This window comes from Podarcis melisellensis, assembly GCF_964234715.1.
Source record: "Podarcis melisellensis genome assembly, chromosome: 3".
Classification (NCBI taxonomy): Eukaryota; Metazoa; Chordata; class Lepidosauria; order Squamata; family Lacertidae; genus Podarcis; species Podarcis melisellensis.
The window spans coordinates 91,351,879-91,377,220 of NC_138530.1; the positions used below are offsets into that span (position 1 = coordinate 91,351,879).

Below are 25,342 nucleotides of genomic sequence, written 5' to 3' on the forward strand. Positions count from 1 at the left end.
AATGGTATTGGATGACAGCAGTGGGTAGAAGGTAAGGCTGTGCGCCAGATTCTACCAAAGCCCAATCCTAAACCAAAGAGTAACTGAGCTTTGACTGAGTCAAACTGTGACAGCCCTGAATCACCCTGGGTTTGGCCACCCAGAGCTATCTGGTGCTGTCAGGAGGTGGGGCAGCAGTCTGGATGAAGGAGAGACAGCCTCTGGAAGCAGTGTGGGGTTCTTTGCAAAGGGGCTTTCAAATAGCCCTGCACTGTGCTTTGGCTGTGCACACCTGTTCCCAGCATTAGGGAAACTTCGGAGGCACACTGATGGTTGCACAAAGTTTGGCAGATTTTAAGCAGTTTATATGCAATGCCAGTAGAGCTAGTAAATTTCACAGGCAACCCCATGATGTGAAAACATTTTAAACAAAGAAAGGGAGGGAGAGGGAGGGAGGGAGGGAGAGATGATGTGGCCTTCGTTGTATTTTCTTCTTCTTCTAGACTAGCCAAGCACTGTACTTCATGTCCTGCTTCCTCAAAGAAGTTTACAAAAAAAGTATTGTAAAATGTGTCTCCCTTAGTAATATTTTAGCTGTGGCATTTCTTCCAAAGGTCAAAGTAAATTGTTATCGTAGCGTAGGACGGCAATGAGCATGAGAAAACAATGTGTTCTCCTTCCCCTCCCTAATGGTTCTTCTATATTGTTGTTACAGGCAGTATTTTTATTGTACCATCAAAGGAAAAGGGAAAGAAAGACAAAGAACCCTGAAATATTTGGTAAGTGAGGCCATAAAGCTTTTATGCCGCAGTAGGTTTTGAATGGATAAAACTTTTTCCTTCTTCTGAGGCATTTGACAGCATATTTTGAAAGGTTACTCTGGGCTATTTGGTGGGCCGGGATGCTCTACCAAGTGCTCTGATACATGATGTATCATGTACATGATGGGCATCAACACCTGGTGACCTTGGGCAGATGCCAGGGCTCCCTCCTGCACCTAATCCCCTTTAATAAACATGTTGGCCTTGTACTCCAAGCAGTGCCAGGCAACTGGATCTAGCCACCATTTCAATTCCCTCCTCCACAAACCTCTCTACCTCATAACATGTAATACAATTTAACCAGAGGCAACTCCCATTCTGGAAAACTGGTTCTGGGTTTCATTGCGCGTATAGAGTAACAACAACAACAACGAGGAGAAGAAGGAGAAGGAGGAGGAGGAGGAGGAGGAGGAGGAGGAGGAGGAGGAGGAGGAGGAGAAGAAGAAGAAGAAGAAGAAGAAGAAGAAGAAGAAGAAGAAGAAGAAGAAGCAGCAGCAGCAGCTTGTAACATGCCAGCTAACCACATTCAACAGCTAAACGTGTAGGGTGGAATGGGGGCTTGGAATGCAAATGGTGAAATATTTACTCCTCGTGAGATATGTAGCACGTTGCAGCCATGTTGAATGGGGCTCTGCAGAATAAACTATTAAATCAAAACTGTGCCCTGCTGTTACTGTGATGCATTCTAATTCCTTGGTTTCCCCCTCGCTTCCTCCTCTTTGCCAAGATATTTAATGCCCGTGCTCTGCAGAGATTCACAATTTGCTGTTTTGCAAGGCATTAATTTGAGACTAAATTGCCAAGGATTAAATCATTATATCTGCACAGCTGGCAAATACCACACTCACAGGAGACATGATAAAAGCAGAATATTAGGAGCCAAACACAGGATGCACCAGGTTAGATTTCGACGCATGTCATCCTGCTGGTCAAATCAACCTTGAGATAAAAGGCCACTGTGATCGTGCAGGTTCAGAACCAGCCAGGCCACAGGAAGTTCTCAGTTGCAGATCTAGGCCTTCAAACTCATGGAGGACTCTGGAGGAGCCAGGAGAGAGGAGTAGTGATGTACATCTGGCCTCTTCCTGGTTCCAGCGTTGCTATGACTTGCTGGATGGGAGAAAAGGATGAGCAATGCAGTTGGGAGGTTGGAATTATGTGGACCTCCCTGCTGCCTCCTGCTCTCGCTCCCAGTAAACCTCAGTGACGCTGGTGCTGGGAGGCTAGGTGTGTGCTACCTGTCAACATGGAGAGGGCCAGGAGGCCAGCTGATAAGTCCCAGCTCGGACGTCTCCTTCCATTAGCCCGTGCTCCGTTGTAAATCAGCGACCCGGACTTTAGAAGGCAGGGCACTCTTTTAGCAGAATGTACCATGCACACAGAATAGGCGTGAGGCGTGTGAAGTCATACTATAGCTACAGATTTATTAATCATAAATCAGACAAAGAAACATGTCGTCTCTCTCTCATGTCGTCTCAGAGAGAACAGCTAGAGCAAAAGCTGTACACAAACGGAAGTTCCCAGCATACTGTGCTGGAATGTAAACAGACATGTGACACACAGCCATCTCATGCCTGTTCCTTAAGGTGGAATGGAAATGTCAACACTACCAGCCCTCCCAACCAAATGCTCCTGCTCTAAATCATGAACAGATGACATGCCAGAGGGTGTGGGACAGCTTAGCAGTGTTACCCCATCCCCCCATGTGATTGCTTACATGTGAGTGTTATGAATGCTCTCAACAGGGCTACACTTATCACTCCGCTTGTCCTGCTTTTGCACCGATGGAGCAGTCTTGCTCTTTCCCCCATGCACATAACATTTTGTGGGAGACAGAAGCTCCGTAGGAAAAACCTGGTTCCCATTTATTGCATCTGCCCTAGAATCACTTGTCAAGGAAGGGGGAGGTTCTAGAGATTCTTAAATAGATGAATGAATAGATGACTTTGTGTGGATCTCGTCCCTCAAAAAAGGACATCTCACCAATCAGGCAGATGGACATCCTGGGCAGAATTCAATGTTCCACTATTCCAAATGTTCCAGCTGTGCTAGCACTCTCATCTCCTCCCCCTGCATGCTGTTCTGAGATTTTGCCAGACCCCCTTGCGCAGATTCTAGTTTGAGCAGGGGGTGCGGGGGGGGGTGTGTGGAGAGAAGGGGGAAAGCCCTTATGCAAGGCTTACACTGACAGAGTTTGTTAGGCGAATTCTGCCCACTGAATGCTCACTCACTACTGTATTGTGATATTTCTCATGTGCCCTCATTTTTCCACCATGCAAATTATATTTTAAATCTGGTCTGCAAATTGCTTCAGGTGTTGCAAAAAAGTCCCCCCCCCCGTCTTTTGCTGATTTTAATTATCATACATTGTATTATTTATATTGTTTGCTGCGTGTTTTCTTTATACGTCTTGGCTTTTCGTATTAGTCCTGTTCCTCACCCCAGTGCCAGATTTACGTATAAGCTAAACAAGCTATAGCTTAGGGCCCCACGCTCTTGGAGGCCCCCAAAAAAATTAAAGGAAAAAAACTGGATGTAAATTTCCAAAATATAAGATAAAAAAACAAATAAAATAAAACCTACATACAGTGACAGTGTTTTGTGTTGTGTATGGATTTATTGGACCCATAAATTACCATATAGCATATATTCAACACAAAAAACAGCGACAATTTGTTGTTGACAAAGGACAGCTGGACATACAAAGGGCCCCATTACCTTCAGTAGCTTAGGGCCTCATCAAACCTAAATCCGGCCCTGAGTTTATATGCCTCATCTTCCATGTTGTTGATACAGGGTGCCTAACTACAATGTTACATATCTAAAGGCTCTAGCCTGCAAGCAGCCTGATTAAGTCTTCCCTGGCAGCTAGATCAGGATTCAAAGTTACTGCTCATAATGCTGATAGAAGCCACTTCTTGAGAACAGGGTTTACCTCATGTCTTAACCTGGCAAAATGTGGCGGTCAAAAGGGAAGTCTACAGATTGTCTTTGCTCTTTAACAAGTGAGCCCTACAGGTATGAGCATCTTCAATCTATTGAAGAGCTCAGTTCCTAAATTAGGACCTGTGGCAACTGTGGTCACCCTAATGAGCCTAGGAGGGAGAGGAGGGAGATCAGGTTGTATTTTGGGCACCAGACATATTTACTTCAGATTTAAACTTTATGCAGATAAAAAATGTTACGTGGATGATTGTGATATGTTTGTTCTTTGAAACCGGTGCTCTTCTGCAGTTCAGATCGAGAAAGCTGGTGTTTCTTTTCAGCGATTTCTGAGCTGTGAGATAAGAAGGGAAGGGAAGGCTTGTGGCTCTCGAGTAAGGCACCTGCTTCGCATGCACAACGTCCTAGTTTCAAACCTTGGTATCTCCTAGGAGGGCTGGGAAAATGACTCCTGTTTGATAGCCTGGAGAGCACAATCAACCAGTGCAGACCAAGGGTAGCCAACATGGTGACATTGCTAGACTCCAGCTCCCATCATCCCCAACCATTGTAGCCAATGGCATGGAATTATGGGAGTTGTAGTCCAAAAAAAGATGTGGTCGCCATGTTGCTACCTCTAGTGTACTGAACTAGCTAGACCAGGGCTCTGACTCACTATAAGGCTGCTTCTGGTGTCCATCTATTCCTAAATCCAGGGATGATGGTGGTGATGATGAAGAAGAGGAGGAGGAGTTTGGATTTGATATCCCACTTTATCACTACCCTAATGAGTCTCAAAGCGGCTAACAATCTCCTTTCCCTTCCTCCCCAACAAACACTCTGTGAGGTGAGTGAGGCTGAGAGACTTCAGAGAAGTGTGACTAGCCCAAGGTCACCCAGCAGCTGCATGTGGAGGAGTGGGGAAGCAAACCCGGTTCACCAGATTACGAGTTTACCACTCTTAACCACCACACCACACTGGATGCAGCATCTGGAGTTAGAGGAGATTTCTGGTGTTTTGTGATTCTATAGATATCCACTCACAGATTAATAATAGGTGAGGATCTACAGCTTACTCAGACTCACAGCTTCCCCGTTAAATCTCTTAAGGGTGGACATGTCTTGTTTCCTCAGCTCCATTTAGTTCTCAAACCTGAGCCTGTTCTTGTGTCTCAGCCTCTGTAAGGAAAGGGAATATGCCAAGCTAAATTTGTCCAACCAACCCACCTGACCTCCTTCGGCAACACCTGCCCCCCTCCAATCCAGATTCAGTTACATTCAAAGTTACTAGACCGGAATGGATCCTTGCAAAGTTATTTCAAGCAAGCTCCATCCCAACAGGTTAGCGGCCAGGTGATAGGTTGAAATCCAAAAGGGAGAAGGGCACAGCCAACCAGTGAAAGCATGTGGACTAGAATGTTGTTCTCTCTCCCCCCAAAACCAACAACAACCCACACAAGCACACACACACAAACACACAAATTTCATGCATTAAAACATTTAGAGGTAACCATATAGATAGAAGCCACTCAGAAAATCTCTTCATGATAAGACCTTTGAAGATCATCTTGAGATGTGCAGGTGTGGGAAGGTGTTTTTTAACGATTTCAAGGATATCTCGGTCGGTAGAGCATGAGGCTCTTAATCTCAGGGTTGTGGGTTTGAGCCCCACATTGGGCAAAAGATTCCTGCATTGCAGAGGGTTGGTCTAGATGACCCCCATGTCCTATACCCTCCAACTTTTCTCCATTGAAAACAGGGATGTCCCATTCCATTTATAGTCCACACATCTTACTGGGTTGCCCCAGCCACTCTGGGCAGCTTCCAACATAAATAAGAAGATAATTTTAAAAAAATAACTTCCCTATACAGGATTGCCTTCAGACAGCTTGGGGGGGGGGGTGGATAATGCCATACCCTCCAACATTTCTCTGATTAAAATAGAGACATCCTAAGGAAAAGTGGGACATTCTGGAATCAAATCAGAAACAGGGATGGCTTCTCTAAATCAGGGACATCTCTGGAAAATAGCGACAGTTAGTTTGTTGGTCCCTTCCAATGCTATGATTGTAAGTATGTCGAGCATAAACTAAGAATGCCAATTAATGTAACTCCACACAATCACTCATTGCAGGACAAACCCAATCTCAGCTGCCTGCTACAAGCATCTGCAAACATGTTCAGTATATTCACACTATAGATTTGTAGGTGTACACTTAAATCAGGAATGTATGTATGTATTTTTAATGTTTTTAGACTCCGTTTTGATGAGTGCAATGGAATGTTTTAAACCTGCTCACAAAAACCATTACTGTGGATCTGAAGTATTTAAAATGGAAATAATTTATTTAAACAATACTTTTTGTGTTTCTTAAGCTAGATCTTCTTCCCATTCCTCACTCATGTACATGCATGGCCTTTTGCTCTTAAAACCAAATAATCCCCTCATTAGATTTCTCTTCTTGTTGTTTGCAAGGATGACGCCAGTCTCCAGTGCCTTCCAGCGTGGCTCAGACATAGGTAATGAGAGAATTTGTTTATTGCACTCTCTTACCTTCCTAAAGCTCTCTCCAATGTATTAGAGAACTTTCTATGATATCGACATGTAAAAATGTATGGTAGCATTAGGCCAGAAATTGTTATTATTAGGACTATCATTCCATTTCAGAAATAATGTGTTCAAGTGGGAGGGAAGAACAGGGCTGGTACTCTTCTACCTGGATTCTAGTTTCCTATGCACGAGGAATTTTTATTTTTTAAAAATATCTTGGTTGTTCAATTTTATATCTATCCGTCTGTCTATCTATCTATCATCTATCTATATCTATCATCTATCTCTGTGGAGATACCTTCAATCATCTGAACTAGGGCTCTGCGACCAATCTGGATGAAGCCCAGATTACAAACCAAATTGGCCCCATCCAGTCTTCAGCCTGAATGGGTTGAAACAGCCCCAGATCTCCCCAGGTCAGGGGATCCACTACAACAGATTTGGGGGCAGTGTGGCATTGAAGAGAAAAGAAATTTTCATTGTATCTGTGGAAATGTGCTTGCATGACATTGGATGTCTTCCTTAGGCTATACCCCTTACCAAACGTACTGGCAAGTAATTGCACTTGAGTAACCATGCTTGGGGACACGGGTGGCACTGTGGGTTAAACCACAGAGCCTAGGACTTGCCGATCAGAAGTCAGTGGTTTGAATCCCCGCAATGGGGTGAGCTCCCATTGCTTGGTCCCTGCTCCTGCCGACCTAGCAGTTCGAAAGCACGTCATAGTGCAAGTAGATAAATAGGTACCACTCTGGCGGGAAGGTAAACAGCGTTTCCGTGTGCTGCTCTGGTTCGCCAGAAGTGGCTTAGTCATGCTGGCCCCATGACCCGGAAGCTGTACGCCGGCCAATAAAGCAAGATGAGTGCCGCAACCCGAGAGTCGGCCATGACTGGACCTAATGGTCAGGGGTCCCTTTACCTTTACCTTTAACCATGCTTAGGATTATACTGCATATTTTTCCTCGGAATTAAAAAAAAAAGGGTCTTTGGACTGCAATGAAGAATGTGTATGGAAAAGGTTTCTGTTCCCTTCTGTTTCAGTGTAAAGTAAAATCATCACATGAAATAAAATATATTGTCCCTATCCAGAAATCTCCACCTTCCTCAGTGCTCTGACTAGGTAACATATCTTCTTCCCTTCCCTTTGTCCATTGTCTTCCTTGCTCCTATGGGCCTCTCGGGGTAGAAATCTGTCTTCTCTCACTTTTGTCAAACCACCACATGAAGCTGCCTTAGCCAGAGTCAGACAGTTGGTCCATATAACACAGTATTATATACACTGACTGACAGCATCTCTCCAGGGCTTCAGATGCAGTTCCTTCTCAACTCTGCTTGGAAGTGCCATGAATTTAAACCTGGGACTTTTTGTGTGCAAAGTAGAGACTCTACCACTGATTGACAGCCCTCCCTTCCATGTATGTATACACAAGTTGTCATCATTATCATCTTTGCCATTTCTTGAATGTCCTGCAGGACTCATCCTTATTTCTGTGAAAAGTACTTGTGGATTATAAAGCTGCATTTCTCTCTTCTACTTCAAATACTTTTCTGAGTGATATTCTAAAATGAGCCAAGCCATATATCAATGAAAAAATTGAGGCATCTTCAGATCATCTCTAAACATATAATGAATACTTCAGATACGAAACAATTCACCTGCACAAGCCCCTATTATGCCACAAAGAGAAAACTGTTTTAAAATATTAACGTAGCAGTGCATTACTTCCATGGAGCCATGTAAGATTTATAATACTGTGAATAGGAAATGCTGTTTTGTAATATTAACAAAGGTATCCATGACAGAACCGTTCTAGAGTGATGGTTATAAATGTGAAGAAACTTTGGATTTTAGTGAAAACTGTACACTTCAAGCAGTTACATATCTATCTATCTCTCTCTCTCTCTCTCTCTCTCTCTCTCTCTCTCTCTCTCTCTCTCTCACACACACACACACACACACGGAAATTCATACATATAGGCAGCAGATGGGAATGGAAAGTTGGTAGGTGAGGAGAGATCTGTTAATCATTTTTCCACTTGCTGAAAATAACTTCTATTCTGCTTCTCTTCCCGTCATGGGAAAAACAGGTATCTGCAAGCAGAAAAGTAGTGGTCTGGGGAGGGTTTTGAACAGGAAGATGGCTGGAAGGGGGAAGGAGTTAAGTAGCCTCTTCCTCCCCACTCTCCTCTGCTCAAATTGGCATCCTCCAGTCTTGCAGTTTCTTACATACAAAAATACAGGGAAAGGGTGAATCAATCTTCTTCTGGTCCATGTCGTCTTCACATGTGTATCCCAATCGCTTCCAGTTTCTGCTTCAACCAACACATATTGGTGTAGGTGTGTTTTTAGTGCTAAAAACAGCCTTGAGATGCGTTGCAATGAAACAGTATTTTAAAACATAGTTTTCCCCCAAGTACACATTTCAAAATGCACCTTCTTTCAAGAAAATTGCATTTTCAAATATATTTTGATATGGTTTTGAGCCACCCCCCCCAAAAAAAATGTTCCCCCCTAGCTTCCTCATCTCCCCAAAAAACAATGAAGCCAAAATTCAAAAATTCAAACTTTGCTGGGCCTTGGTCTTGCTGGGAAAGGCATTTTTTAACATGTTTAAACCAAGACCTAGTTCTCACTGAGGTAGTAATCTTGTGTCTGGGCTGGATTGCTTTAGACTTCATGCTAAATTCGAATGACTGAATGTTCCACCAGTAAATAAATAAAACAAATCTAGGATCGAAAACTGGGATGTCAGGTAGAGGGTGGACTAGAACACTCCTCCCTGATATCTATTGTGTATGTGTGTGCATATAATATACATGGAATTTTATTATATGAGGGAGTATTCTGTCACATGCTGCCTCCGACTGCTTTCTGAAGCGCTATAGCCCAGAGACACAAGTTTATCATCTGCATAAGAACTATTTCCAAATCTCCAGCCATCAGGCAGCCTTCTCTCTACTGTCAAATCCCTGTAGGATACAAAACCTGCAATATCCTTTATCCCCTCTCCCCGCTCCCCCACTTTTTACAGGAAATAAATAAATGAGACTTTGTGGTTTTTATAGATATTGCTGGCAAGGATCCAAAGACTTGTCAAATGACTGTGTGAGTCCTCAGAGGCTTTAACCTTGTTTTCCCTCAAACAGCAGTTTGTTATATGTCAGGGGGGTCTGCTGTTCAAAGAAACACACACACACACACACACACACACACACTCGAAGGGGCTACTGCAACTCCTTGTGTCAACCTGAGCAGCTTTTGACAGCTGACACAAAGTTGTACGATGTCCATGAATTGTAAAGTGTGCCTCACAGCTTGGAAGAAGAAGGCTGGTCTCTACACGTTGTTGTTGTTTTTAAAAAATCACAAATCTTTCAGTACATCCCATAATCCTTTAGAAATTGGGAATGTCATGCATGTCACCTGAACAAATGGCGAGGCTACCAATGGGCCAAACATACGAAATCATCAGAAGGATAATGCTTCCTGATGTCAGCATTTTATGCTTCAGTGACAAAGCGCTCCAATAATAGTTTTCTGCAGAGATATATTTTTTGGTCCAGTGAGCTTACAGATTCTAAATCACAGACCTGAAAATGAAAGACTGAAGCATCCTGCTTCTTGTCGCTGGTGAATTCGTTAATGGGGTAGAGCTGAGGGGGGGGAGGGGGGATACACTCAATATGCACAATTCAACATTTACTTCATATGCAATTGGTTCCTCTCTTGTGTAAAGATTATGCATCAGCAAAAAACCTAATAAACTATTTCCTGTAACAGAATATGAGAGAAGGAAAAAGACGGGGAGGGAGCGAGGAGCAACTTCCAATCTGGCTGAACTATTTTTATCTCCCGGTGTAAGTGTAAAATGCATTCCTGTCAAGGCTTTTGGATATAAATTGGATATAAAATCAAGTTCTCTTTTCCCGTCTCTTGTTTAACGAATGCAACTCCTGGAAATAATTGCACTGGTATCAAGTATGAATAAGATATTAACTATGCAATGAAAAAAAATGCTCACGGCAGCATCTTCCAGGATGAGCTGTTCACATACAGCAGATCAACACGTGGATTGGGCTGTTGATCTCTGCAGAGCAAAGTAGTCCGGATGCTGAGAAGTTGATAGCTGTGTTGGGGGTTCAGCCACTTCCTCACGGTGTCACCAGAATGGGTTCCTCAGGCATTTCATTCGTGAGGACAAAATATTTGACTAGATAGGACTTTGGTTTGATTCATTAGGACTCTTCTTACTGGGTTCATATGTTCTGGAAACGACAATGGTGCTGATTGCAAGGTAACAAAATCGGATGGCCATGAAAATGGATTAAAACTAGTCAAAGGTTGAGAAGGTGCCCGGATGCTTAGGTCCAGTGCCCTCATTGCGAGAAGCAAAGCTACAGGGAACCAGGCAGAGGGCCTTCTTGGTAGCGGCACCCTCCCTGTGGAACACCCTCACATCAGATGTCAAAGAGATTAACAACTACCTGACATTCAGAAGACATCTTAAGTTTTTAATGTGTAGCATCTTAGTGTATTTTTGGTCTTTGTGGAAGCTGCCCAGAGTGGTTGGGGAAACCCAGCCAGATGGGCGGGGTACAAATAAATTATTATTATTATTATTATTATTATTATTATTATTATTATTATTATTATTATTATTTGATCAAATAAGAAGAATGAAGCAGTAACATCAGGAATTTAATGGACATATGATCGCAACGGGAGTGGGAAACCTAATTACTTTTTGGGGGGAATGTATTAAATTTAACTAATTTGGATGGATTTGTTAAAATTTGAAAACTAATAAAAATTAACATATATGTATATTTAAAAGGGGGGGACGCAGGTGGCGCTGTGGGTTAAAGCCTCAGCGCCTAGGACTTGCCGATCGAAAGGTCGGCGGTTCGAATCCCTGCTGCGGGGTGCGCTCCCGCTGCTCGGTCCCAGCGCCTGCCAACCTAGCAGTTCGAAAGCACCTCTGGGTGCAAGTAGATAAATAGGGACCGCTTACCAGCGGGAAGGTAAACAGCGTTTCCGTGTGCAGCTCTGGCTCGCCAGATGCAGCTTTGTCACGCTGGCCACGTGACCCGGAAGTGTCTCCGGACAGCGCTGGCCCCTGGCCTCTTGAGTGAGATGGGCGCACAACCCCAGAGTCTGTCAAGACTGGCCCGTACGGGCAGGGGTACCTTTACCTTTATATTTAAAAAGGACTCTTCTTACTGGAATGTTCATGGCAGAGCCATCCATTCGTTTATCTGGACCAGGATTTCAGAATGCCACAAGCTACCCCAGGAGTTAAAGTAGGCTATCAAGACAAGAGCAGTGTATGGAAGGAAAAACGCTGGTCTACATGTAGTTTTGTGGAGTCAAACCACACATCTACTAAACATAGTCTGAGTCCCAGCCTTCAGAACACAACACTTACATTAAGGGTGTTGGGCAAGGTGAAGGATGAAGGAGTGCTTGGAGCAAAGTGCATACCAGCACATTGGCCAAAACACTGGAAGAACCCATGACTAATGCCTGCCATAAGCTCCCTAAAAAAATAAAAATAAAAATGCAAGGCATGCCTAGGAATTGGTGAATCTGTCGATTTCAGTTTCTCATTTTCCCAGTCTTAAATTCCATTCTCCACATTTCTGCATCGTTTGCTATTTTTAAAAACTCCTAGCGATATAATGCATTGCATATGTTATTCTTTCTAATACATGCACATATATTTTTGCATACCTTACCCAAGTGTGAGCATATCCGTACAAGATGTTTGGCTGGAGAACTGCATTGCAACATTCAGGGGAGTGTGAATTTGAAAGAACAGCTGTATTTTAGTTTGCATACCATTTCAGAAAGTATTAATTAGGAAGGTCCTCCTTTTAACGCGAACAGAATTGAATAGAATCCCTCCTCCCACAAATCCCTAGCTGTGCCAGACATATGGGCATAGACATTTTAAAAAGTAAACATATAATTGCTTCCAGCATAAACTCTGCAGAGAGTAGCAAGCTTCTTCTTACCTAGCAATTGGTGGATTATAAACATGGACATAAATAGGAAGCAATGGGGGGGGTACCCTTGCAAAACAAAAATACTTGCTTAAAAAGAGGGATTTCCCCCAGGACTTTGGCAAGGGAGGAAAGAGTTAAATTATATGTGTGCTCTGATCCTCTTAATTATCAGCATGTACATGTACACTCCATCTAATGCAATTTGCATTTTTGAAAATCTTGCACGTTCATTAGCTGCAAACGCACATTTCCCATCACGTAGAATTTGACCCGATAATCTAACCTGGTATAAGGCAGATTCTTATGTTCTTCCTTACCAAAAAAAAGGAGAAGAAAAACTATTTCTTTCCACAAACTATTTCTTTTCCTGCCCTTTCAAACACTTGCTGAGTCCCTAATTAGCCGGTGAATTAATAGTACGTGACCAAATATTTATTTTGTAATTCATATGAAACCTTGAAATCAAGGATGGGGAAGATGAAATTTCACCTATGGGCTCCCTTCAGTAAACGTTATAAGGAAACATGATTGCTCCTCTGAAAGTCTGTTAAGATTTACACTCCTCAGCTTCCTGTTTAGTAGCAAGCACATCACTGGTGATGAATCTAGTCCATGCAACCAGCTGCATGAGAGTGAAACACGACATAAAGGAACAAGCTATTGAATTGATACTTCCATGCCAGTGACTTTAATCACTCGCTGTAATTTCGGCATAATCACAGAAGCACCCAAAATGCTTGGGGCGAGAGATTCACTCCCCCCCCCCAAAAAAAAATTCTCTTCATATGTGGTTCTATTGCCATTGTTTTAGATGTTGTTGTTTTGGGTGTTGTTATATTATTATTTGTTTTTGTAAGCAGAGCCCGGAATGTCACTTGGCATCTAGGGAGCAAGGTACACAGTTTGGAAATCAATTCATTGATTGATAGAGTTTACAAAAAAAAAAATAATCCTACAAAACCTGCTCAGTGTTTTAGGTCTTGGGGAGAGGCTTTGTGCATGCCCCCAGTCTTCCCTGTTGTAGACATTCCCCTCAAATACAGTGGTACCTCGGGTTAAGTACTTAATTCGTTCCGGAGGTCCGTACTTAACCTGAAACTGTTCTTAACCTGAAGCACCACTTTAGCTAATGGAGCCTCCTGCTGCTGCCGCGCTGCCGGAGCATGATTTCTGTTCTTATCCTGAAGCAAAGTTCTTAACCTGGGTTAGCGGAGGCTGTAACCTGAAGCGTATGTAACCTGAAGTGTATATAACCTGAGGTACCACTGTAATTGCCACTGTGTGGTTTTTAATGCTTTTGTTTGATCTCCAATTCATGTTTTCTGAAAGCACTCTAAGGTCAACGGTGACTTACAAATACTGGCACATGAATTTCTGTAGCACTTAAACAAAAAAGGAGGTTACCTTAGGGACCATTTGCCTCTCCACATCAGCTTGCTCTCCTTTCCCAGCTCTGAAGCCCCAATTCAATTCAGATCCTCAGATGTATTTTTAATTAACAACAATCTTCAAATTAAACTCTGCAGCGCCCTACATCTCCGCAAACCTGATGTTTAATTTACTGCCATTTTTATGAGAAATGATTGTAATTATAGCTATGATTGGTATCAACCTGGCTGGCTTTGTCCTACGTCATCACCACTGTCAACAAACACACAGGATGTGGGGTGGGGATGGACACTACTGTTCAGATTTGCTCAATGCTGTTTTCTCAAAAGTTCTGAAATCCATCCGCTTCAGGAACAGACTCAGAGAGAAGGGAAGCATCAGTTGAACCAGTCCCCTCACACCATTCAGGTAGGACGTATGACTTTACCAGACTCCTCTTCCAGCTTAGAGGACATCCACCCTTCCAATTCTTTCCTCATCCCACCCATACCATAAGAGTCATTCAAACTCATAATCCATGGTTTGTTCTGTTTGAGAAGTTATTCCAGAGGGCGTTGATGTGAAAAGCAGTTTAGCCTGGGATCTTCTGGAAGCCAAACAAGCAGAGAGTCATTGGATATATTAAGCGCTTGGGCAAATTGGTCACATTTGTCTATGTACTGGTCCAGATGAAACTGTATTGTCTGCTGGGAAGTATCCAAATTACAGAATACAGTGGTACCTCTGGTTAAGTACTTAATTCATTCCGGAGGTCCGTTCTTAACCTGAAACTGTTCTTAACCTGAAGCACCACTTTAGCTAATGGGGCCTCCAGCTGCTGCCGCCCCGCCGGAGCACGACTTCTGTTCTCATCCTGAAGCAAAGTTCTTAACCCAAGGTACTATTTCTGGGTTAGCAGAGTCTGTAACCTGAAGCGTCTGTAACCCGAGGTACCACTGTAAAAGCTAATCAGATTCCATTCTAGAGGGAGCCAGAATGTCTTCAAAAGTTAAAGTGATGAGAATTAATGAGGCCTCAATGGTGCAAGCCTAGATATTGAATCTATCTATCATCTATCTCTATCATCTATCTGTCTGTTTAATCTATCATCTATCTATCATCTATCTATCATTTATCTATCTATCTATCATCTATCTATCTAATGATGATTGGCTCCTGTAATGTTCATTATTTAAAGATCCTGCCCAAGCTGGATAAAATACAAGTTTCATAAAACAAATCTAGACCATTCTAATAAAAAGTGTTAGATAGCTAGATGATAGATAGATAGATAGATGATATAGATAGATGATAGATGATATTTATTATAATAAATAGGTAGATGATAGGTAGATATAGATGATATGATATGATATGATATGATATGATATGATGATATGATATGATAGATGCCAACTCATCTCTACAGAAGTATGAGATTCCAGAGGTCACAGGCACAGAATGGAAGATGGCAGGATCGCCAAGGACCATGCTCTACAAGGAGCTGTCCGCAGGAGCCAGGCCAATTGCAACTCATCTTTCTCTGAAGCATTCTCTTTGGTTATCTCTGCAATCATCTTTTTGATATGAAGTATTTGAAGGTGTAAAATGTAACTGTATCTGAGCTTCTTGTGGCCAGATATTTTTGTACCCATTGTTCACTTTCCAAAGTGATCTTGTGAACATGTATACATGCATTGCCACCCTGAAAAATATTTATAACCATACAGAAAATAACTGTATTGAAGTGCAGTATAAAACGTATAATAAAACAAAACAAGCAGAGCCATATTTCACTGCAATATGTCATCTGTTTAATTACAAATGCAGCAAGGACAACCAATCTCAAAGCACTATTCCCACATGTATCCACTTACTCTGGGCAGTTGAGAAATTAAAATGCAAACACAAAATGTTACATTAGAACAGTGTTTCCCAACCGGTGTTCCGCGGCACACGAGTGTGCCGTGAGACGTTGCCTCGTGTGCCGCGAGATGCCTGGAGGGAGGCGGGCGAGTCGGGCGGCGAGAGGCGGGGCGGCGGCGGCGAGGAGAGGCCGCGCCTCCTGCTGCTGCCTGGCGCTCCTCCTCGCAGCCGGCAGCGCTGCCTGGGCGCCTCCGCACGACTCTGCCTCGCTGGGTTTGGTCTCCCAGCAGAGACGGGTCACACGCGCCCCTCCCTCCCTCCCTCAGCCTGCGCGGAGGGAGAGCCAGAGAGAGGCATCGCTCCTGCGCGGCGGGAGAGGGAGCAGCCGGAGCGATGCCCCAAACGAACGCATGGGACCGGAGGGGAAATCCTCTCCGAGGCGGATTGAGCGCAGCTGAGAGAAGCCTTTCGAGGAGCTGCCGTGTCCCCTGGAAACCCCCTTCCCAGCTCTGCCTCAGCCGCCGCCGCCTCAGTTGCCGCCGTCCCTCAGTCCCTCGCTCTGCTGCCTCCTCCCACCCCCAAAGCTTGGAGGTTCCCCAGCAAGGGGGAGGGAAAAAACTTTCACTTTTGTGCGTCCCTCCCGGCGTGACGCTGCGCGCTGACGTCACGGGGCGGGGCTTTAATGGTGGTGTGCCGCGAGATTTTTTTTCAGTAAACAGGTGTGCCGTTGCCCAAAAACGTTTGGGAAACACTGCATTAGAAGAAGGCTTGAAATGTCCAACTCTCTGCTGCTGGCACCGATAAACTGTGATGAAACACAGTTTTGTAGCACTTTGGGTTGAATATCAGCATGGAATAGAATATAATTTATTTATTTGTATAGCTGAAGTCATTGGAAAAGATAAAATACATAAAACAGAATAAAATGCATTACACAGTTGAAATAATTATTAAAACCAGGCATTCCGTTTGCTCCCCTGAAAAATTTCTCATCCCCACAAACTTTTCTCATTAAAATTGTCACTCTAAAGGGAAAACAGGCCACTTTTTCAGACTTGTCTCCTAATAAAAAGTTTATCAAATACCCAACTGATATCCCAATTGGGAAATGTAAATCTTTGAACCAGGCTGAAATATCAGCATATGAGCCAGCTGCCTTAAGAGAGCCAGTGTGGTGTAGTGGTTAAGAGCGGTAGACTCGTAATCTGGGGAACCGGGTTCGCGTCTCTGCTCCTCCACATGGATTTGCTGGGTGACCTTGGGCTAGTCACACTTCTCTGAAGTCTCTCAGCCCCACTCACCTCACAGAGTGTTTGTTGTGGGGGAGGAAGGGAAAGGAGAATGTTAGCCACTTTGAGACTCCTTCGGGTAGTGATAAAGTGGGATATCAGATCCAAACTCTTCTTCTTCTCTTCTCTTAAGATCCACAGTCTCAGCCCAAAGTTCATCATCCCCTCTGAAGATCTATGTGGGCACATTCCTCTCACTCATCAAACGGCTGGTGATATCAGTGCCATTGTAGTTTGGAGCACTCTGTTTTTGTGTGTATGTGTGTGTGTTGGGGAACAGATTCATTTTCTTCTCTTTCTGCAGACAGATGATTAGTGGTTCTGGCACCTTCAGAGCTATCCATCTGTTGAGCTCTGTGTGTCTAGTCTGGTTTAGTGCTCAAAGAATTGATTATTGCAAATTCCAGTAGGAACTCAACATGATCCTCATCCAATTGGCTAATGTACAGATCGGAATTTAATCATCTCCTGGATGCTGCACTTCCCAAACTTTCTGATGCGGCTCTTGGCATGCATATACACACACACACACACACACACAGAGACACACATACATACATGTGTACTTTGAGAGAATGTGTATTTAGAAATATGCATTGAAATATATATTCAAATGCTCAGATGGAGCAGAAATGCAAGTGTTCTATGTATGTATTATTTGTGCATATTATAATTATTATTATTTATTATTATTTAATTAATTTTTATTTTGCAAAATTTCTACAGACATACATAGGAAAAAGATAAATTGGTTGTACATTAGATATTCTTAGACTTAAGCATCTATTACACTGTGCATTGTAAAATTGGTTGAAAACCTAAGATAACTATATAAATACAGATGTACAAGAGAAAAAAAGAATAAGAAGAGAAAAAAGAAAAGAAAGAAAAGAAAAAAGAACACGACAAGATAGAAAAAGTATTATAAATAAAAAATACTTGTGAGGCGGTCATCAATGTCTCACTAACTCAAACCAGTACTAAGGTATCTTGTAGACAACATCCCTTGTACTGGGCTGAATTCTTATCAATTTATGATTTTGGTGACTTCCCTCTTTGTGGTTTCAGTTCCCTCTTTGTGGTTTCAATTCAACTATTTCTATTTTTCCTCTGTGTTTAATTGTTTGTCCACCTTTTGGGATGAAGAAATTGTTTTACTATCTGCAAAATTAATCTCGGCACAGCGAAGTGTTATTGTTGGAACCGTATTTTGTCAAATAATTTTTAAAACATTCCCATTCTTTTTTGACCTTGCCTGCCGATTTGTTTCATCGTCACCATCATCACCATCATCATCATCATATTACTACTACTACTACCACCACCACTACTACTATTACTATTTAATCCCTGCATGCATTCCAGAGTGGAGCAACACTTTTAGCCCTACTCCTAATATTGGATCTTCTTTTTCTAACATCATGTATACAGTTGTACCTCGGGTTACAAACACCTCGGGTACCGGAAGGTACCGGAAGCAGTACCTTGGGTTAATAACTTTACCTCAGGATGAGAACAGTGGTGGCAGCGGGAGGCCCCATTACCTAACAGTTTCAGGTCAAGAATGGACCTCCAGAACAAATTAAGTTTGTAACCAGAGGTACCACTGTATAGTCATCTGTACTGAAAGGCCAATGTGAAAATTTCTTCCTCACCTGTAGGGGCACCATGTGATCATGATAGCTGATACCTGTTCTAAATATATTGAGCCCATACACATGAGGAAGAGCTTCCACGCTGGACTTTCTATACAGACAATGCACAATTGTTTCTAAAATGCAATTGGTGTTGGGGCAGGACAAAGGGTACGCCTGCGAGTTTACTCTGCACAGGTGTGTCCATAGGCTGATGTACCCATTCACTTCGTCTACTCCCAGCCATGCTAGTCTTTTGCATTCATGAGTCCAATTCACCCTTTGCTGGTTCAGGATAGTGATGTTCCTGCATACTGAAGTGAGAATCTGAAGTGAGATTCTATGACTTGCTTCCTCTGACTGGAACTCTTGAAAAGCCTTTATCATATTTTGTGGAAGTTCTTATGCCAGTTCAATTAAGCATCTCCTAAATTTAAAACATGGGCAAAAAGAAATAAATCACTATATATAAAAGATTCAATTTGTATATTATATTAAAGATCTCAACTTTAAGGAAATGACTATAGTAACTTGATATACAACAATAAAACATTCATTGCCAAAGTCGCTGTTCCATTATTTTCTGTTTAAATGTCTATTACCTTCTATTTAAAAGTATATTAAGTCCCATAACATTAATAAAAGAAAGGAGATTCTTCCTTTCCACTGTTAAACAAATTGAGTTTGAGAGAAATCTAGTTGTTGTTCCTCATTTGAGAAAAAAAGTACCGTATTTTTCGCTCTATAAGACGCACCAGACCACAAGACGCACCTAGTTTTTGGAGGAGGAAAACAAGAAAAAAATATTCTGAATCTCAGAAGCCAGAACAGCAAGAGGAATCGCTGCGCAGTAAAAGCAGCAATCCCTCTTGCTGTTCTGGCTTCTGGGATAGCTGCGCAGCCTGCATTCGCTCCATAAGATGCACACACATTTCCCCTTACTTTTTAGGAGGGAAAAAGTGAGTCTTATAGAGCAAAAAATATGGTAAATGATTTAGGGATGGTGATTGAGAGACTAAAATAACTAGCTAATAAAATGGATTATTCAACTTCAACAGAGATGACAAAGTTTAATAATCTGGGCCGACCAAGGGAACACTTAAGGTGCATTGCATTCATCAGAATAATAATAATAAAGTGAATAGGCTGATCTTTTAATCATAGACAGGGAGAATGATGGAAGGAATGAGAGGCAGCCTAAAGATGACAGACAGAAAGATATTTATTGATGCATCACCAGATGATTCTCCTTTCACTGTGATGAAGAAAAAAGAACAGAAGATGGTTATTTAAAATGGGAATGGCTCTAAGTCTTAGAAAATGTTTTGGACAGGGGGTAGTAAGAATGCACTCTCTCCAAACCCATTCCAAATAAGATCCCTTCTATAACTTGGACCTAATTCATAATAGTCTCACCCTTCAATGAGCTCTCTCTACAATCACCCTTGTCTCACAGGACCTAGTCTATTTAATACCCCTCCACCATATTTCACATTATGGAATGAATAGGTTGGGGGAAGACAAGAATCTTTCCCTATAGATCTGGAAGTTTATGGGAGGCCTTGTTAACAGTCCTGTGTGGCAACTTGGCTAACCAATTCAAGCTGTGATCTTAACTTGAATGAAATATTGTGGGGGCCCAGGTAAGGCCCACCCCACATAATCGATCACATGGCATTCAAAATGTTGACGGCAGTTTGCTATGTGCACTTTTTGTCCATGGATCTTAGATGTCACTGATGCCTTTTTTAAAAATTAAATAACCAGTTTATGAATACATTTAATAATGCTAGCGGCATGTTTGGATGCTGTTCGCCGTTAATCTGTATGGCCCATTAATCCTCAAGACATTTGCTCCCCTCCCTCTAATTCCACATGTCTCCTGGTGCTTAAATGCATATGTTAAGACAAATGAGCCTCTTGTGGAATACCTTTAATCACGCCTTGAGAAATGATGCAACAAAACAAACAAATCAGATCAATGCTTGCATCTTAAATATGGCAGATGTTCATTCATAAGAAGTTGGATGGAACAATCACCCACCAGCATGATTCGGAGAGGGGCCCTCCCCCCCCCCATGGCCTTTGATTCCCACTTCAGCTGTTGGATAAGGTTTAACCCCTAGAAGAGCACATGCGGAAAGGAGAGGGGGCATCATTATGTCTGACAGGCTGAAATGGATATAACTATAGACTTAGCATGATACTGAGTTCCACCATCAACATTTTGAATTCTTTCTTTTGTACCCTGCTTAGCTTTATTTCTGATATATCAGGAATCCGGTCCCCGGCTTGATAGCACAGTGAGCGTAGTTAATTTAAAAGGATGATTTCTTGTCAAAACAAACAGATAGCTCCGGACAGCTTTAACACAACCTTCACCCTCATCAATCAAGATGACCCTTCTGAAGACTGCTTCCAGTCTGACGAAGAAGCAACTGAACTTTCGCTTCATACGCCTTTTGTTTTGCTTCCTATCTTGCAGCCATCCCATTCGCCGGGGCCTCAAACTGAGTGGGTCAGCTCCCTCCTCTTCCCCATTCTCTGAGAGGCTGTCTCTTAACTCTGTCATGGCTTTTGGTGCTTCCGGCAAGCTTTGACTGCATTCTAGCTTGTTGCCCACCATTCCCTTATCAGCTGGCATTCCAAAGGGCAGGGGAGGTGGCACTAGATGCTCATCCTGTATGGCAGTTAACCCTCTCTGTTCTTGGCTGCTTTCTTCAGTTGACAGCAACCTTTCCCTGGGCGCTGGCTGCAAACCTTCGCTGGGAGCTGGCTCATTCATGACATGGTATATGTGTTTGTTTTGCTTTCATCCTGTTCCAAATCTGATTTTTAGGAAAGGTCACTGACTGCTATTCTTGTACTGTGACTGCTTAGAGATCTATATTATGCAAAGTGGTATGAAAATGCTATAAATAAATAATTCCTGGTTTTATAGGCTGCATTCATATTTCTCCTGCTGCAGATACTCAGATGGGATGTGAGGAAAGCTTTAGACTCAGCTAAAGCCACCAAGCATGTACATGGCTGAGGTGAGATCCGAATCGATAATTTCCCAGCTCAAACCTCACCCTCTTTGCCATTCCACTGCATCACCTCTCAAGCGGCAGGAAACCTATGACCCTTCAGATATTGCTGGATTCCAATTCCCACCAGCCCTGGCCAATGGTCAAAGATGACGGGAGTTGTACTCCAACAGCATGCAGAGGGCTAGAGGTTCCCTCACGCCGTTGCACTTGTTCAAACTGGGTAGCGTATTGATGGTGCTGTGCAATTTTTACACTTTCAGAATTCACACAGATTCTTCATACAGCTGTACCTCTCCCTTATCAACAGAGCATTTGTTTCAGGGACCATTTGGTTTATTTAGAGTTGTGTGCGTGCATTCCTTCTCCCCGACCCTTGGCATGGATTGCTCCATCGGGTGAAAGTAACCCACTAAATGAGCCAGAACAAAACCAACTCATCAAACATAATTTTGATAATGAACAGCACCATTTTTACATTCAAATACCTCCCAAAATGGTGGCAATTTATTAATGTCAGATTAAGGAACTCAGCTCATTATTCCTTTTCAGTAAAGAGGCAGTTAATGAGTGAAGCACGCACATGGGCAAACTTCTAATTAAGGCGCCTATATGTGTTGAAAGCGCAGTGCTGAGATACTGAGTGGCTGCCAGTGGATTATTGATATTTTTCCTTCTTTGCCGAGCGTACTTATTTATACAAAGTGTATTGCTAATGTGGTGCTAATTGAGTCTGCCATATCTATTTTTTTAAAAAGCAAAACCTCAGCACAGTGGTATTCATTGCTGAAACTTTTACACATAGCCACATTTTTTTTTAAAAAAAAAACAATTCTCCCCAGTCTTAATTGCCTCTAGCATTTTCAGTAGTATTGATTGAAAGGATGTTGGCAACATGGGAGAGAGAGAGAGAGATGCTTATTAGATTAATAGATTAATAACTACTATTCCTAATAGGCAAATGGGACTTGATTTGTAAAGGGCACAAAGAATAGTAACCTATATGTTTATCTTATTTGGCCGGGAGAAAAGGCAGCAAACCTGAAGGAATTCAGAAGAGCTGGCTGAAACAGTAGCAGGCCCCAAACAGGATGCACATGCAGTTTGAGGAAAGCAGTAATATAGGAAAAGCAGAGCAAGAAAGTACAATGGTTGCACAGAACATTCATACCATGTTAGCAGGCATATGTGCCAGCTTCTAGCGGCCAAGGCAGTTTTGGCTCCCCCAATGTTTTGAGTTTCCTTGAGGAGGCCAGGCCCCCTCAATGTTCAGAAGATGTTTGGCTCTGCACCCTGGCTCCTCGTGACATTGTGTGTGTGATGTCAGGACGTCGCATTGGGCTCCCTCCATCAACTTGAGATGATGGCACCTCTGTTAGCAGCACTCTAAAGGGATAGGGAATCTGCAGGAGCTACAACTTCCACAATCCCTGGCATTGGCAATGCTGGATGGGCTTGATAGGAATTGGAGTCCAACAGCATCTGAAAGGTCTATGGTTTCCCATCCTTGGTCCATGAGGACACTCTATGGAACACATAAAACATCTTTTCCACAGAACTGTGTGATGTACCTATGGGCATTACGATTTGTAACTCATTTATCACCACGTCCTATGCTTTATGGCATAAGAGAGATAGCAAAGCACAATGTTGTGTACAGGTAAGCCCATATAGGTGCCCAAAGAGGAACTTTATTCCTATGTCCCGGGTAAGTGGGATGCTACACTTCCAAGGAATTCAGACACTAACAAAGCACCCTATCAGATTATTGGACTCAAAGGAATGGAGGTCATTGGCTCTGGCATCAAGCAGCTTAAACAGTGGACGCTTTCATTGTATGTGGAAAATCTGTTGTGTACATCTTTTCCTAATTTCTCAAATTGCTTCCTCTACATTATTTGAACAATCCAAAGGACAGTTTTATTATCCTTATAGTACATGATGATGGCAGGGTTTAAGAGTTTATGTCTAATGCGTATTAACCAGCTTTTGTCAAATCTATGCTTGATTCTACCTTTCTTCCTCTCGTAATCTTGTCTTTACATTAGTCACATTTTTAGTATTTCATTTTCTCATATCTCGCTTCCTGACTCTACCTATATGCACATGTATATATATATATATATGCTGCTACTGATGTGAAAATGATATATATAGGAATTATTTAGGATTAAGCCTCTTAGATGTAAAAATTATCATTTGAATTTTATATGCAAATTCAGGTTAAGACACCTGATTGTTAGGACAAAAAAAGTCTCGTTTGTACAATAGCTTGTAAAATAAGGAACCATGTATATAGAAGCTTTGGCGTACCTGTAACAGCTGTCTTTAGATTAGAAATATTGCATGGATTCATTAATTTGCTTTTTTAAAGCATATCCAATTCTGGATACTGTTAAATTGGTTTCCCCCCCTTAAAGTTGCAAATATATTGAGACAAGAGAGTAAGCCAGAAGGATATTCCTTTTTCTTTTGTTTCAGACAAGTAGCAGATCTTTCTTGCTCAGATAATTGGATAAGGAGAAGACTGATATGGGGCTGATCAGCCCTGAGTAACTTTCGCAACAGTTAGAACAGATATCTATTTCGGGCATTTGGAGACTGCTGTGCACATTGGGCTTTACTTACAGAGTATTGCATGAACCAGACCTAATAATCCTTATAACATTCATCTAGATTCAGCACATGCCTTTCCCACTCAGCAGTTACAATAAAGATATGCTGGAGATTGCTCCTCTCGCAGACACGCTTCAAGATATCTTGAGGAAGTCCTATCATGGTTAGTGCTTTTAGCATTTGTCTTAGTCCACGTCCCTCAACCTGATGCAATATATAACACTGCAAGGGAAGAAATTGAACTACATATCAGAACTGAGAAGCACACGACATGAATCAACAGAGGGTGGCAAAAATCACAATCAGGCAAGAGACTCCTTTGAGTGCCAGACTCAAGGTCAAGCGCTGCATCAAGGGAAAAATGGAGAATTTAGGGAAGTAAATTAAAGAGCTTCAATGTGGCTATAAAAAATCCTGAAAAATCACTCAGTCAGAAAAGATGGCTAGGTTACTCAGAGGAATGCAAAGGTGTCTGCTATGATGGAAAATCTTATAAAAACAAAGATATAGAACAGAAGCTCACCTGGAGTAGTAAAGTAGAATCCAAAGTTTACATCAAAGATGACATTCTTGACATCCTTAGCAGTCAACCCTGCTTTGGGTCAAAAATAACATTAAAATGTTATTTTCAAGAAGATGTTTTTTTGAGGGGGATTTCCAGTTGAGGGAGAGAAAGAGGAGCTAAGCATTTATACAGAAATTAAACAATATGGGGTCATGGACCCTTGTTTTAATGCCCCTTGATGTAAATATTTCATATATATGTATTCAGGGGGGGGGGGGAATCCCACAAATCCAGTTCAAATTCTACCAGCAATATTAGAGCTCAGTATGTGAAACAGCAGTTGTTTACCCATGGATGCTACTGGTCGATGGAGTCAAAGGCAGATGAGAGATCAACACATGTGACATGCAGCTTTTGGGTGGGTCGCTAATGTAATTCAGAATATAATCATTCAACAGCGATCAATTGTGCTATGTTTGTTGTTAAAACCAGCCTGCACAGGGGACAGAACTGGCTCCTTGGTAGAAGACAGGTATGTACTATATGTCCATCTGTATTAATGGAGCTAAACTATTGTCCTTCAAATTCAGAAGCTGGTTGGCTCCAACTCCCATCAGTCCCAGCCAGAAGTTGTAGACTAGCAATATCTAAAGGGCACCATATTGACTACCCTTGTTATACTTTGCCAAGTACCAGAATAGTACATAATGCTTCATTTACAAGGAATTTCAGTTATTACACACACACACACACACA

General features: G+C 42.3%; 1 protein-coding gene and 1 long non-coding RNA gene across 3 annotated transcripts in view; both read left to right on the forward strand.

Annotated features, from left to right (window-relative positions):
* The window catches only part of LOC309367369, a 70,063-nt gene extending 69,298 nt beyond the window's left edge, over nucleotides 1-765 (forward strand). For both annotated transcript variants that reach the window (XR_014167097.1, XR_014167098.1), the window contains one exon: nucleotides 695-765. This is a non-coding gene — a long non-coding RNA (uncharacterized lncRNA). The remainder of the gene's footprint in view (nucleotides 1-694) is intronic.
* LOC309367141 (craniofacial development protein 2-like) overlaps nucleotides 1-25,342 on the forward strand; it is a 476,702-nt gene that overhangs the window by 103,756 nt on the left and 347,604 nt on the right. The gene's annotated exons all lie outside the window — the stretch shown is intronic.